A 14,875-nucleotide genomic window follows, 5' to 3' on the forward strand; every position below is an offset into this window, starting at 1 on the left:
AAAACTGTAGAATTGAAGACATTATTTGTAAATAAACAAACCGCCTGTTATTTTAAGTAATATGTCATTAATGACAAACTATGTATATTTCTATTTTTTTTACAGAAAAATACCAAATTAATTATACATATCATTTTCTGTTTTCTCAAATTACTTTCAAATACATGTAAAATTACAGTAATTAACTTTCATTAAATATGTAACTTGTTATATAAAAGTCTATGTCCATACTAACAATCTAACAGTTTTGTATGTAATTTTAAGTTAAATCTTTTTGTTTTTAATATTTATGTGTATTTTTACTTTCAAATTGAAAAATATATGTAGCCTGTTATATAAAGGTTTATGCTCATACTAAAAATGTAACATTTTTCTCTGTAATATGACATACGTTGGTGACTGCAAGACATACTTGATCAACAGCCAACAGCCATACAGGTCACGCTGAGGGTGGCCGTACAAACAACTTTAACACTGTTACAAATATGCGCCACACTGTGAATCCACATCAAACAGGAATGACAAACACATTTCATGAAACATCTTCACCGTAACACAACATAAACACAACAGAAAAATACCCAGAATCCCATGAAGCCCTAAATTTTCCGTGTTACAATATACACACCCACCACCAAACCCCGCCCACCTCAACCAATGCACATAGGGGGGCGTGATGTTGGGGGTGGGGTGGGGGGCCAGGTTGGGTGGTAGTGGGGGTGTATCCCGGAAGAGTTAGGCCTTTGTGGAATTCTGGGTATTTGTTATGTTGTGTTTATGTTGTGTTACAGTGAGAATGTTCTCCTGAAATGTGTTTGTCATTCTTGTTTCATGTGGGTTCACAGTGTGGCGCATATTTGTAACAGTCTTGAATTTGTTTGTACAGCCACACTCAGTGTGATCTGTATGGCTGTTGATCAAGTATATTTTGCAGTCACTAGTGTGTGTCTGCTGAAGCCTTACACAACATGTGTCTAAGCCGACACGCTGTTTGTTTGGTGAATGAGCGAACGCGACAAACGGTTGTAGAGGACAATAAAGGCAGTGCTGCCATGGCACGCCCATAATATACTTGTCCGGGCGAACATCGAGACAATCCTTTGAGAGGGTCACCGAAAGTTTCGCGGTAAAATCGGGATGATTGGCAAGTATGTTGCTAGGGCGGGATAGCCATTCAAAGAAGGATTATCCACTTTGTACCAAGTTTCTGCATCCAGTGACCCCAGGTAAATTGAGTTTGAGATCCCTGATCCTAACAATTCAGAAAAAATCTGTAAAATAATGGTATTTTTCTGTGGAACTGCCAGCATTGTCACTTCATTAAAGGTGGTTGATCGGAATAATTTGGAAAAACTATGTTGAATAAAGGTATTTTTCTGCAGAACTGTTTGCATCGTCACTTTATTAAAGGTGGTTGATCTTAATAATTTAGTAAATATCTGTAAAATTACGATATTTTTCCGCAAAACTTTTTATGAAAATTTCTGTAAATATAATGTTTTTGATCATTATTTGGTTTACAATGTTTTACTTTAATTTTATGGTTTTCGTTTGGCAGCCATAGCTGCCAGCAGATGACCGTTTTTTTACAGAATTTTTTTTTTACAGTGTTCCGTATAACTATCTTGCCTGCAGGAACGTTGTCAGGGACCTTGGTCATGGAGGAGGCACCGGACACCCTTCTCTTCATTTTCCATTGACGTGCTCCTATTACTCAAGCCACAGGTAAAATGGTCACCTCAGGTGGTTTCCTCAGTGGCATATCCGAAAACTCTGGAGAGCACATCGGGCTTGGTGTTGCGGGAGCCGGGTGTGTAGATAATAAAAAAAAGTTGAAGCATAGGAGAAACAGTGGCCAATGTGCTTGGTGAGAATTGAGTCTTTGAGCAGTCTTTCTATATGACAGGTTTTTATGATCCATGATGACCAGGAATGGCGTGGCAGCTGCCTCCAACCAACAATCGCCAGCAGCGCTCTATCCCCCATATCATAGTCCCTTTCAGCCGCTGTGAGGCGAGCAGAAGGTACAAGGTTGAAGCCTCTGGTTGACTGAGGAACGCTGGGACAGAACTGTTCCAACTCCTGTTTCTGATGCATCAACCTCAAGAAAAAATTCTAAAGCAGGATCAACTTGCATAACAACTAGTGCTTTAGTAAACAATTGTTTCAGTGAGAAAAATGCAGCCTAAGCTTCTGGGGTCTACCAAAAACATACCTTAGTGGATGTGAGCCTCTTCAAATGTTCAGCTTTGCTGCTAAAGTTCCGGATACTTCGCCTATAGAAGTTAGCGAAACCCAAGAACCTTATCAACGGGGACGGCGTGGCGCAGTGGGAGAGTGGCCGTGCGCAACCCGAGGGTCACTGGTTCAAATCCCACCTAGAACCAACCTCGTCAAGTCCGTTGTGTCCTGAGCAAGACACTTCACCCTTGCTCCTGATGGGTGCTGGTTAGCGCCTTGCATGGCAGCTCCCTCCATCAGTGTGTGTGAATGTGTGTGTGAATGGGTAAATGTGGAAGTAGTGTCAAAGCGCTTTGAGTACCTTGAAGGTAGAAAACCGCTATACAAGTACAACCCATTTATCATTTATCAAGGGCTTTCTTGATGGAGGAGATGGCAACTCAACCACTGCCTGGATTTTGTCAGGATCAGGTTTGAAATGGCCTTTCTCAATGATGAACCCCAGAAACAGCACAGATGGTGAGTCAAATTTGCACTTCTCAGCTTTGACATATAGCAAATTCTCCAATAACCATGTTCTTGGAGAATTCGGGAAAAGATAAGGATGTCATCAAGGTACACAAAGCAAAATTAATTCGATCATGTCCCTCAGGACAAATTTTGGAAAACCGAGTGTGCATTCGTGAGGCCAAAAGGCATAGCCAAATATACAAAATGCCCCATAGGGGTGTTTAGAGTGGTGTTTCACTCATCCCTCTCATTTTTTTTCTCCAGGTGATAAGCATTGTGTAAGTCTGATTAAGTGAAACTGTAGCAGAAAATAAAGAAATAAATGCCGATTCCTTAAGTGGCAAAGGATAGCTATTTTTCAAAGTCATGTAGTTTACACCATGATAGGCTAGGCAATACAGGGCCGATCTATCTTTTTTTCTCAACGAAATGGCCTCCAGTGGACAGGAAGAGCGACCACTGAGACCCGCTGCGAGAGACGAGGAAATATAGTCACTTAATGTGGACTTTTCCGGCATTGATACATTATAGAGTGTTGCCACAGGAACCAATGCCCCCGGGTGGAGTTTAATGGAAAAGTCATAAAGACTGAGCCCAATTTTTCTTAAATACCTGTTTCAGGTTGTGATATTTGGCAGGTAACCCCGAGAGATTAATGGTCTCATTAACATGCCTAGGCGTGGCCGTAAAGGGAACTGCGGAATGCTAACAAATTAGTGTGGCAAAATATACTCCGATTCAAAACGATCAATACTGGGATTATGCAGTTTCAGCCATAGAAGACCTAAAACAATGGGTGTATGTATGTATGTATAAATATATATATATATATATATATATATATATATATATATATATATATATATATATATATATATATATATATATAAATCACAATACTACATTTTTGGTCGAATAACCATGTTCAAAAAACATTTAAGTTTGTAAAGCAAGGCTCCTTTGTATTTGAATCGCTATCGCCAATAATACTAACCGGAAATTTACTCAGTATCTGTAAGAGTTAGTTTGTGACGAACCCCAAGATGCAGAGAAGGAGGCAGGCATTTTGCAGGTAAACGGGATTTAATAAAACACTAAGACAAAAACCAAACAAAAGGGTACAAACAAAAAACGCGCACGAGGCGGATAATAAACTTGGCTATTATTAAACAAAACTGGAAGCAGGGAACAAAAGACAGTAAGCTACAAACATCCTCCGAAAATAGCTTACTGCAACGCTGCAGTGACACGACACGAAATGACACGACATATAGCAAATACAATAATCCAGCACAGACTGGATGTAAAGGCAGGTTAAAATAGGAGCAGGCTGATTGACACAAGGTGTGGCCAGGTGCCAATCAGCCACAGCTGAGGGGAAACAGCGCTCAGGGAGAAACACAGGAAACAGACAAAATAAGAGCGCTGACAGGAAATACTACACACACAGAGGAAACAAAGACAAATGCAGAGGAAAAAACTAAAACATAACCAAACTGTCAGTATCAGACCGGTAGGAAAATCAGTGGTATCACACACCACTACTAGCTGTTGTCAAACCAACTGACAAAACAGAGGTTTAGGACACAAAGATGTACACCGAGTCGAGAGTCTCTACAGTTTATTGGCATGTACTAAAAACATTGTGTAAATAAACTATTTCTCTATTTGTTTTCAGCATACACTCAGATGTGAAAAAAATGATATTGCTTGTGAACTATGGAACTGACAGAAACGTTGGATACTGAATGAACTTTCCCAATTTATCTCACTCTTTCTGTGTCGTACACAAACACAAAGTTCACGGTCCCCTGAAGACATTTCTGAAGACTTTGGTTCCATCTAAAATAGGTTTCAAAGAGCTTCTTTTTAAAATCCTAATATCTTGGGAAAAGCCGTGGAAGTTTGGAAATCACAGGCAAGAAACTTCAAAACGTCAGTATCGTGTTAAGACACACGAGCACACACACAAACACACACGCAAGCGCGCACACACGCAAACACACTTTCAAATGTCTCCCTCCTTCAAGCTGCAGGTTTAAACTACATTTAATTTACTAGCCTCAAACTTATAAAGAACTGAACTTGAGACAGATCTGAAAGATGAGTATATTCTGTCTGTAAATTTGATGTTGAAGTGAAACCACGTTCCTGTGAATGTGCTGAACATAACCATGTATTTCATCTTATTTTTGCTTTGGAGGAAAACATCCTCGGTTTTATTTACTCTGTCATGTCATTTGAAGGAAAATGTGAATATGATAATGATAAATGCTTAGCATAACCTAAACAGAGAAAAAGAACTGCTTTGGTGCAAATCTCCTTTGAGATGTTTTGCTTTATTCGGGCCAAGTGATTATGCCGTAAAGTCACATGATTACACCCTAACACACACGAGAGAGTCACAAATAGAAGTGGAGTGTGTGTTTTTATCTAGGTGTCCCCTGTGTGCTAGTTATGGCGTTCTTTCAGTGGCAAGCTTTCTCATTTGTTCCCCTGTAGTTCAAACAAGTTCTAACAGACACAAAGACCAGACCAACAAGACAATAGAGCCAACGTTTTCCAGTTCCACAAACCAGCTGGTCTTCACAGGAAGAGAAGAACAAATTGATGTCTTAAAGCACTGCTCTTTAGGGAATCGTCCTTTTAATTCTCATTTACCCCCCACCTTTACACCCTTAATTATATTTATTTTTCAAACCATCTGGCTTTCTTTTTCAGGAAGTCTATATGTTCTCAAAATATGACCGAGCTGAAAAATTACATTAATTATTCACATCAAATGTGCTTTTATTGATCTTATATTAAGTCAAATGTGTACACACCTCTCAGTCAGACTAATTCATTATTGCTTGTTTATGTTTTGGCTCTCTCCTCGTCCACTCACATTGCATTTCAAGATCAATGGATCTCAACCTTTTTCTCCATGAATTTTTTTATATTTTGATTTAAAAACATAAGAAATAAAAGCCACAACAAATTGTAAATAACACAGGAGTATTGCTATGCCCCCGGTGCAGTGTATTTTTTAGGGATGTGCTTGACATGATATTAAAAAAAAAGACAAAAATGCATATTCAAATCAAATAATGTATACGTATAAATGTATTTTCTGTATGATGAGTTGTTTTACTTCAGTAAAAATCACAACATTTACATAAAATTATCGGTCTCTTTACATCCCTTATTCTTGCCTGTCTGTGAGGAAGCAGAAGCGGATGTGACTTAATGACTGGTCTGCTTGTCAAAGTGTCGGCAAAATAGACAATTGTTCACCATGAATTTTTAGTTTGTACACTGTAGAATCAACAACTTTTTTTTGTTTTTAATGAAAGTGTGATGTCATATTTCTGTTAAAGGGGAACATTATCACCAGACCTATGTAAGCGTGAATTTATACCTTAATGTTTGTGGAGAATAGTTCATGCACTACATACAAATACAGTAAAAAGTAAGAAAGACTTCAGAGTTTTTATTTTATTTAATCAAAACAAATACTTGGGACTAAGAATATTCTTCTTTTTCTTGTTATTATCTTTATGCACAACCTGTATTATCAGTGATTAGATTATCCCTAGGGCCGCTTTAACCTTTTAATAGTTTACACAATTATCTACCAGGTCAAATCAAACTATCCGCAAAAGCGACTTGTCTTTTGTATTTTACTGTTGAATATTCCGTTTGATAAAATTTTTGCTTTTCAGAAAGCGATAAGTGGGTGAATATTAAAATGAGTGAATATGTAGAAAGGGGAACGATCTTAATGTATCTTGTATTCATGTTACCATTTAAGCTAGCTGGCGAGCTAGCTCTCAAGTACTAACAGTGTCATTGGTTTGTGAGTTTATCCAAGTGCAGTTATCAATCATAGTTTTAGGATCATTTTAATTGAAAACAGTAATACTAAATATCGGGAGTTTTACCACAGTTTATAATTAGAATAATAATTATAATTATCGTAACATCCTCTATTTGTATGATCACCTCTGTTATGTCTGAAATTCCAGTTAAGAGAAATATGACATCACACTTAAAAACAAGAAACAAGCTGTTAATTCTACAGAGGAGTTGAATCTTTGCAGACACATAAACAAAAAGTTGATTAAAAGATATTTAGGCATGAAAATGCATTTGATCAAATTAGTTGGTGTGTTGATTCTCCCAGTCAGCAACAATACAATCATGTAGATTTTCTGAGTGTATAACAGACTGTATTTATGTTAGTCACATGTGAATAATACTGTATAATAGACTGTATTTATATTATTCACATGTGAATAATGCTGTATAATACTGTATTTACTGGGACGGTGCGGCGCAGTGGAAGAGTGGCCGTGCGCAACCCGAGGGTCCCTGGTTCAATCCCCACCTAGTACCAACCTCGTCACGTCCGTTGTGTCCTTGAGCAAGACACTTCACCCTTGCTCCTGATGGGTGCTGGTTAGCGCCTTGCATGGCAGCTCCCTCCATCAGTGTGTGAATGTGTGTGTGAATGTGTGTGTGAATGGGTAAATGTGGAAGTAGTGTCAAAGCGCTTTGAGTACCTTGAAGGTAGAAAAGCGCTATACAAGTACAACCCATTTATTTATTTTATTCACATGGTAATACCGAAGTGTTTGTCTATTGTGAGCAAACTGTGGTGCTGAATTTCCCCAAGGGATCAATAAAGTACTTTCTATTCTATTCTATTCTATGCAAGTTCGCATTCAGGGCAGGATTTTGGTGAGCTGCAGCAGATAGTGAAACTAAAAGTGTGTCACTAAAGTCACTGCTCCTTTTGAATGTTGTTTGAACTTTGATGGTAGCAGTAGCCAGTCAGGTTCAAGACGCAGGTCACAGCAAATATTTCAAATATTAAGGTTGTATTGTTATTTACTGTAAAGAAAATGTTCCAAGTTGAGTTTGAGTTTATTTCGAACATGCATGCATACAACATGATACATCACAATTTCCAGTTTCTCTTTTCAACTTGTTCGAAAATGAGTAGGAAGAAGCAGAGCTTATTTAATCCAACCCCCTATCTTTTACATAACGGTTCCTAAAACTTTTGTTCACTTCCTGTTCTCAATTTATTCACAATATACTCCATAAGTAATCACGATGAAAATAAATATTACTCGGTGAAGTAAGTTACATTTCATTTGGTGAGATAAGTAAGATTATTTTGAAAAAATGAACAGATGGAAGTAAATGTATATAATGTGCATTAAACATGTATTAACATATCATTATTTAAATTGTATTTTTATATGTACATTCTGCAATTTAGCACCCCCTCCAACAGATGGCACCCCGGACGAACCTCACCATGGGTCAACCAGATTTTTCCGATTTTTTTGAAATCGTTCCATCCCTAATTCCCATCCATCAACAGCTTGTTAATTTTTGATGCCAGGCGTCCATGGAAGTCAGTCAGTTTGTTTAGCCAGTAGGTGTGGATCAGCCAGAGCTGGGAGGGTTTGGCAATCTCTTGTGACTTCACTGTCGGATGTCAGTGTTGTACTTTTTTGGCATCCCTTTGTTCACCACAAATCTCTGTAGTTCTAATAGCTGGCTTACTTTTCTGAATGTTGCCGGTGCCCTAGTCATAAGGGACATTGTTCCCTATGTTGGCTAATGTTGTTTTAAGGGGAACTGCACTTTTTTGGGAACGTTTAAATCATTCACAATCCTAATTCGAGGCAAGAAAACTTAAGTTTTTGAGTTTTTTTTGCATTCTAATTAGTAAAAAAATGGCTCATTCTTGATGGCTGGCATTGCAGCTATTTGGAGCAATCCATTCTGCCTCTACCTCACTTAAAAAATGCATCCAAAAACCTCCAACAATACTTCATTTACGTTACATAACCTGTAACCTGTATAATAACCAAGGTTTCGCGACATTGTTATTATAAGAGCAAACACCCGGGAACTCTTTTTCTAGCATAGTAAGACATCGTCTTGGGACGGCAAGCTAAGGCATTAGCCATAAGCTTGCTACGGAAAAAGATAAGCTCGCTTTTGCGTCAGCAGCTGAATCACTTTTGAGTTTGTAATAGGGTTGTACGGTACGGTATTAGTATAGTACCGCGATACTTTGCGGTCCTATTGTCATTGCTGGTTTATGAGCAGACGAGCATGTTTGGTAGCGCACAATGACGGAGTACTTATAAGCAGACACAGTGTGTGGACAGAAAAGGGAGGACATACACATTTTGGCTTAAAAATTAACAATAAAGGTGAAAATATAACACAGAAACTCCCTCTGGAAGAGGTGCAAAAAGACATAGCTATGGCTAGCTAGCGACTACAGCCCAGCCGCAGTTGGCAGTGTTTTGGCTTCTTCTAAATCACTAATCCTCGCCTACATGGCGACAAATAAAGTAAGTTTCTTACAAGTATCATCCCTGTAGGACGAGGAATAGCTAAACATGCTTCACTACACACCCTAGTCAAAATGTAGACAAACGCCATCTGTGGATTTACACCTAACATTCACTGTAATGATACCAAGTACAGGAGCGTATGTTGTTGATTAATAATTAATTTTCTACCACTTGTCCTTAAACATTTTGACAAAATAATGGAATGGGAAATGACACAATATGTTACTGTGTATGTCAGCAGACTAAATTAGGAGCCTTAGTTTGCTTGCTTACTAATAAAAGACATGGTTTCCTGCTGGCTCCACTGTGGACGGGACTCTCTCTGCTGTGTTGGATCCACTTTGGACTGGACTCTCACGGTTGTGTTGGATCCACTATAGATTGAACTTTCACAGTATCATGTTAGACCTGCTCGACATCCATTGCTTTCGGTTCCCCTAGAGGGGGGTCCTCTCCAAGGTTTCTCACAGTCATCATTGTCACCGACGTCCCACTGGGTGTGAGTTTTCCTTGCCCTTATGTGGGCTCTACCGAGGATGTCGTTGTGGTTTGTGCAGCCTTTTGAGACACTAGTGATTTAGGGTTATATAAATAATCATTGATTGATTGATTGAAGTTATCTTGTATGTTCACTATTTTATTTAAGGACACACTTGCAATAAGAAACTTATGTTTAGTGTACCCTGAGATTTTTTTGTTAAAATAAATCCAATAATGCAATTTTTTTTTGTGGTCCCCTTTATTTAGAAAAGTATCAAAAAGTACCGAAAAATATCGAAATATTGGTATCGGGACAACACTAGTTTGTACTACACCGCTCAATGCAATAGGACACCATTCTGTACTGACTAAAAAACATGAACAATCAAACTACAGTATCTGTAAAAAAAATTGCCCACATTTGATGTTTTGTTTCTACACAAAACGTCTACCAACAGGTAAGAAAAGTTGGTTTGACATAATATGACCCCTTTAACTGCTTCAACTCGTCCAAGGTCACTTTATTTCTCCTTCCAATCCATTTTTCCATCACACACTTTCCTAAATATTCTGTCACTCAGAAAAGGCTTGCCATGAAATATGTGTGTGTGTACGCTTTGGCTTGTGTACAAGTGTGCATTCTTTCTGTGAATATATGGCGGAAATCACTCAAGAGGCAAGTTAAGAGGGAGAAAGGCAGATTGGGAAACAAAGACAAACTGTGGGAGAGAAGTAAACAACAAGAGAGCATCAGGGACTGACTGATGTCTTGTCAGGTGCCGCTGTTAAGTTGTCAGCAACTATACAAGCCTAGAAGACTTGATATACATTGACAGAGCTGAAAACTTTGGCCGTGAGTGGGAAATAATGTGTAAATACTTTGCAGGAGAAATAGCTGAGTATACAGAGCACTATAATTAATTAAATGATCACAGAAACCTTACGTCAAATGTGCACACCATTAAGAGTTGCAAGGTCAAGCAGAAACACTTGAAAACATTAGTGATGTACGAGTCATGAATGGACCGTTCAAAATTTAAGAAGCATATTTCAATCAAGGGGGCCTGTGGCAAATACCAGCTGATACGCTGATTAGTTTTTGTGGCAGTAAATCAGCCGTGAACAGTGTATTGTTGTATTTTCAGTGTATTGTTGTATTTTCATATTTGGTAACGTCCCTGGAGTGTGGATGACTTATACCGTATTTCCTTGAATAGCCGCTGGGCATGTAATACGCGCCTGCCTTGATTTACGGCTGGGCAAAACTCGCTCCCCAAATAATTAAGCGCATGCTTACTTTTACCGCCAGGTTAAATTAGTGATGTCACGAGGGACCCTTCACCTGCGGTCATTTTTAAACTGTTGCTGTGTGTAAACCAGGGTTCTTGTTCCACAGCCATACAGATCACACTAATGGTTGTGATATAAAACAACTTTAACACTCTTAATAATATGCGCCACACTCTGTGAACCCACACCAAACATATTTCAGGAGAACATATGCCCTGCAACACACCACAAACGCAACACAACACCTACCCACAATGCAATGCATCCATGACTCCTGGCTACACCGTCCATACCCCCTCCGTGCGTTGGTTGAGGTGGGCGGGGTTGGGGGCACGTGTAAAATAGCCAAGAGTCACAGATACACGGCATTATGGGTAATCCCTATGCTGCGTTTTTAATGTGCCATAGAGCCAATGCTCCCCAGAAATGTGCTTGGTGAAAGTTCACAGAGTGTGGCGCATATTAGTAAGAGTTTTACAGTTGTTTATATCACAAACATCCATGTAAAAGGTATGGCTGTTGACCAAGTATGCAGCGCAATCTCATGTGAAAAGCAGCGAAATGCATGCGTCCGGCCGGCACGCAGACAGCATGGTGTAAAAGTGGGCGCGATGACATGCTGTAGAGCAGTGGTCCCCAACCACCGGGCCGCGGACGCAGAATAATTTTTTTAATTTTTTTTTATTACACTCAATTTTTTACTGCATGACATTGGTAAGCGCAGGGGTGGGAAGAGGTTTTAAAATTATTAGCGCCTGCTTACTTTTACCGCATGCTTTGAATAAGCGCAGGAGTGAGAAGAGGTTTTAAATTAATTAGCGCCCCGGCGGCTATTCAAGGAAATACAGTATTTCATGTGGCATGTACGCTGTGGTAGCCATTTTTGTGTTATTTATATTTCTGTAGCCCTGCATATATTATTAAGTTAAATTAATTACTGCACTTTGGTGTTAGTCATTGCGGTGGTGTTTTGTGTTGACCCACACCTCCCGCCACCTGAACAGTTTTTTCCCCTCGGCCATCAGACACGTGAACAATACCAAGATCTGATAGCTCAATTACAGCTCATGTTATTCTATTCTTTTATGTTGCACGATTGCACCAGGTAAAATTCCTAGTTTGTGAACCCGTTCTCAAACAATGGCAATACAAACTTTTCTGATTCTGAATACTTGTTTGGCCTGCTGTGCTGCTGTACTTTCATTTTTTTCATTATATTCATGGTAGCCACTTTGGTGTTATTTATATTTATCTGGTACTGCATATCTTAATAATTTGATTTATTATTTTTTTGAATTGCCATGAAAATATGTTTTGATATATTGCAAGTTAATGTGTTGCATTAGAAAGCGTCGTTTGCATTCTGTGTCATTTACAGCACCTGTGACGAGAGCAAACTGGGGCGCACAGGTGAAATTGATTGGACAAAAAAAAAATTCCTTCTCAATCAGCATGATTGTCAGCACCTGCTCAGAGCACACCTGCTCTGGGTCAGGCAATCCAAATGTTAGTCTCACTGTGTTTCTGGTTCTCCTCAGAGAAGGAACGCCACGATGTCCTACTCTGTTGAACATGTGCCATATTTTGGGAATCTGACTGATAGTTGTCTCTCTGTCTCCTTTGTAGGAAAACTACCCGTGCATGTGAGTGCATGAAAAGCACTCCCATGTGCTATCGCAACTAAGTAGCTAGAGTGAACCTACTGTGTGATTTTGTTTTGAAAGTCCTAATTGGGAAGAACTCTATTTGCCATTCAAGGGAGACGGCCCCTTGAATAAAAGGCGCTGAGTAGTGATGGGTTGATGAGGCGTCATGAAGCGTTTCGACACATTGCAAAACTGTATGGATACTGTGTCACTAAATACTGACACTTGCTGGACATTAAAAATCCTCACAGGCAACCTATGGACCGACTCAACTGACACTGATTTTATGACCTAGTACAGTGGTTCTCAAATGGGGGTACGCGTACCCCTGGAGGTACTTGAAGGTATGCCAAGGGATACGTGAGATTCTTTATAGATATTCTAAAAATAGCAACAATTAAGAAATCCTTTATAAATATATTTATATAATAATACTTCAACAAAATATGAATGTAAGTTCATAAACTGTGAAAAGAAATGCAACAATGTAAGGTTCAGTGTTGACAGCTAATATGATCAAACTTTCTTGTTCTTGTTAAAAGTCTAGCAGCCGCATTTTGTACCAACTGTAATCTTTTAATGCTAGACATGGGGAGACCTGAAAATAATACATTACAGTAATCGAGACGGGACGTAATAAACGCATGGATAATTATCTCGGTGTCACCAGTGGACAAAATGGAGCGAATTTTAGCGATATTACGGAGATGAAAGAAGGCCGTTTAAGTAACATTCTTAATGTGTGATTCAAAGGAGAGAGTTGGGTCGAAGATAATACCCAGATTCTTTACCGAGTCGCCTTGTTTAATTGTTTGGTTGTCAAATGTTAAAGTTGTATTATTAAATAGAGGTCGGTGTCTAACAGGACCGATAATCAGCATTTCCGATTTTTTGGCGTTGAGTTGCAAAAAGTTAGCGGACATCCAATATTTAATTTCATTAAGACACGCCTCCAGCTGACTACAATCCGACGTGTTGGTCAGCTTTAGGGGCATGTAGAGTTGTGTGTCATCAGCATAACAGTGAAAGCTAACACCGTATTTGCGTATGATGTCACCTAGCGGCAGCACGTAGATGAAGAGTGCAGGGCCAAGGACTGAACCCTGGGGAACTCCACACGTTACCTTAACATAGTCCGAGGTCACATTGTTATGGTATATGGTATATGTTATTAAGTTGTGCAGGGCATTCTTGGAGAGGATAACCCCAGCATCTCTGGGTTGGACGGCGGCCAGGATCCAGCTGCAATGAAGCTTGTCTTTCTTTTAAAAGGTTGAGTTCACAAATTATTGCTGTTGCAACCCTATAGGGATATTGCGCTGCAGCCTAGGTGCGTTTTGGTGAGAGATACGTGCGTGAATGTTGTTGGATATGCAGGCTATTGTTAAGTAAATATCTAAAATGTGTTTGTTCACATCATAACAACAACAGGACCACTTTCTGATATTTCAACCATATTTTTTTTATGTTTCAGTTTGGATCGAGATGCATTAGTGTCCTGTGTCCCCGAGCATTTCCGACGCGCACTCTCCCTCTGCCTTTGACGTGGTGCAGCCAGGCCCACGCACTTCGTGTGAGGCAACAGGCAACAATCAAGTGGTGGGTGAAAAAGAAGAAATCAACTTAAGTTTATCACATCTTGAGCATGCCGTCTCTTTTGTTTTTCAGGCCGACCTGAGTGATTGCGACTCAGCAGAGGAGACGGATGATCTGCAGGCACTCCGGAGACAAAAAATTAAACTGGAAATTATAGTGCTGCAGCTACAAAGAGGAGTACTACAGCATGGCTTTAAAAAAAAGAAAAGATGAATTGATAATAAGCCACTGTATCAATGATTTATTGTTCTTACCCAAAGTGGAGGTTGGCGAAGTGTTGTCTGAAAGCTTCCCCATCCCATGGATGGATGTTGCCAGGGACGCTCGCGTCTCCATCTCCTCCCTCATCGTCATCATCGTCTGCTGGTGGGAGTGGGGCATTGCGCTCCTTAGAAATGTTGTGCAGTATTGCACATGCCATAATGATTTGGCACATTCTGTCTGGAGTGGGCCGTATTTCTGAATTCAGCACATGAAATCTGCGTTTTTACCATGAATTGATTAACGTGGACCCCGACTTAAACAAGTTGAAAAACTTATTCGGGTGTTACCATTTAGTGGTCAATTGTACGGAATATGTACTGTACTGTGCAATCTACTAATAAAAGTATCAATCAATCAATCAATCAATCCCCCTCTCCACCACACTTTGTGTGCTTTTGTGTGCCCTGTGATAAGAATGAACCGTCCTGTTAAACCATATATGATGTATATGTTTTTAATTTAAAACAATTAGGCATTTTGTTTGGCTTACCTGTTATAGTTACTTTGTGCTTGTGTCTGTGGCATCTGAAAAGAGGTAAGAAG

General features: G+C 39.4%; 1 long non-coding RNA gene across 1 annotated transcript; it reads left to right on the forward strand.

Moving 5' to 3' along the window:
- Positions 1-12,332: 12,332 nt before the first annotated feature.
- LOC133552382 (uncharacterized) lies at positions 12,333-14,580 on the forward strand. Its single transcript, XR_009806692.1, has 3 exons — positions 12,333-12,469; positions 13,947-14,071; positions 14,141-14,580. It is a non-coding gene; the product is annotated as an uncharacterized LOC133552382 (long non-coding RNA).
- The last annotated feature ends 295 nt before the right edge of the window (positions 14,581-14,875 follow it).

This window comes from Nerophis ophidion, linkage group LG05 (assembly GCF_033978795.1).
Source record: "Nerophis ophidion isolate RoL-2023_Sa linkage group LG05, RoL_Noph_v1.0, whole genome shotgun sequence".
NCBI classification, from domain to species: Eukaryota; Metazoa; Chordata; class Actinopteri; order Syngnathiformes; family Syngnathidae; genus Nerophis; species Nerophis ophidion.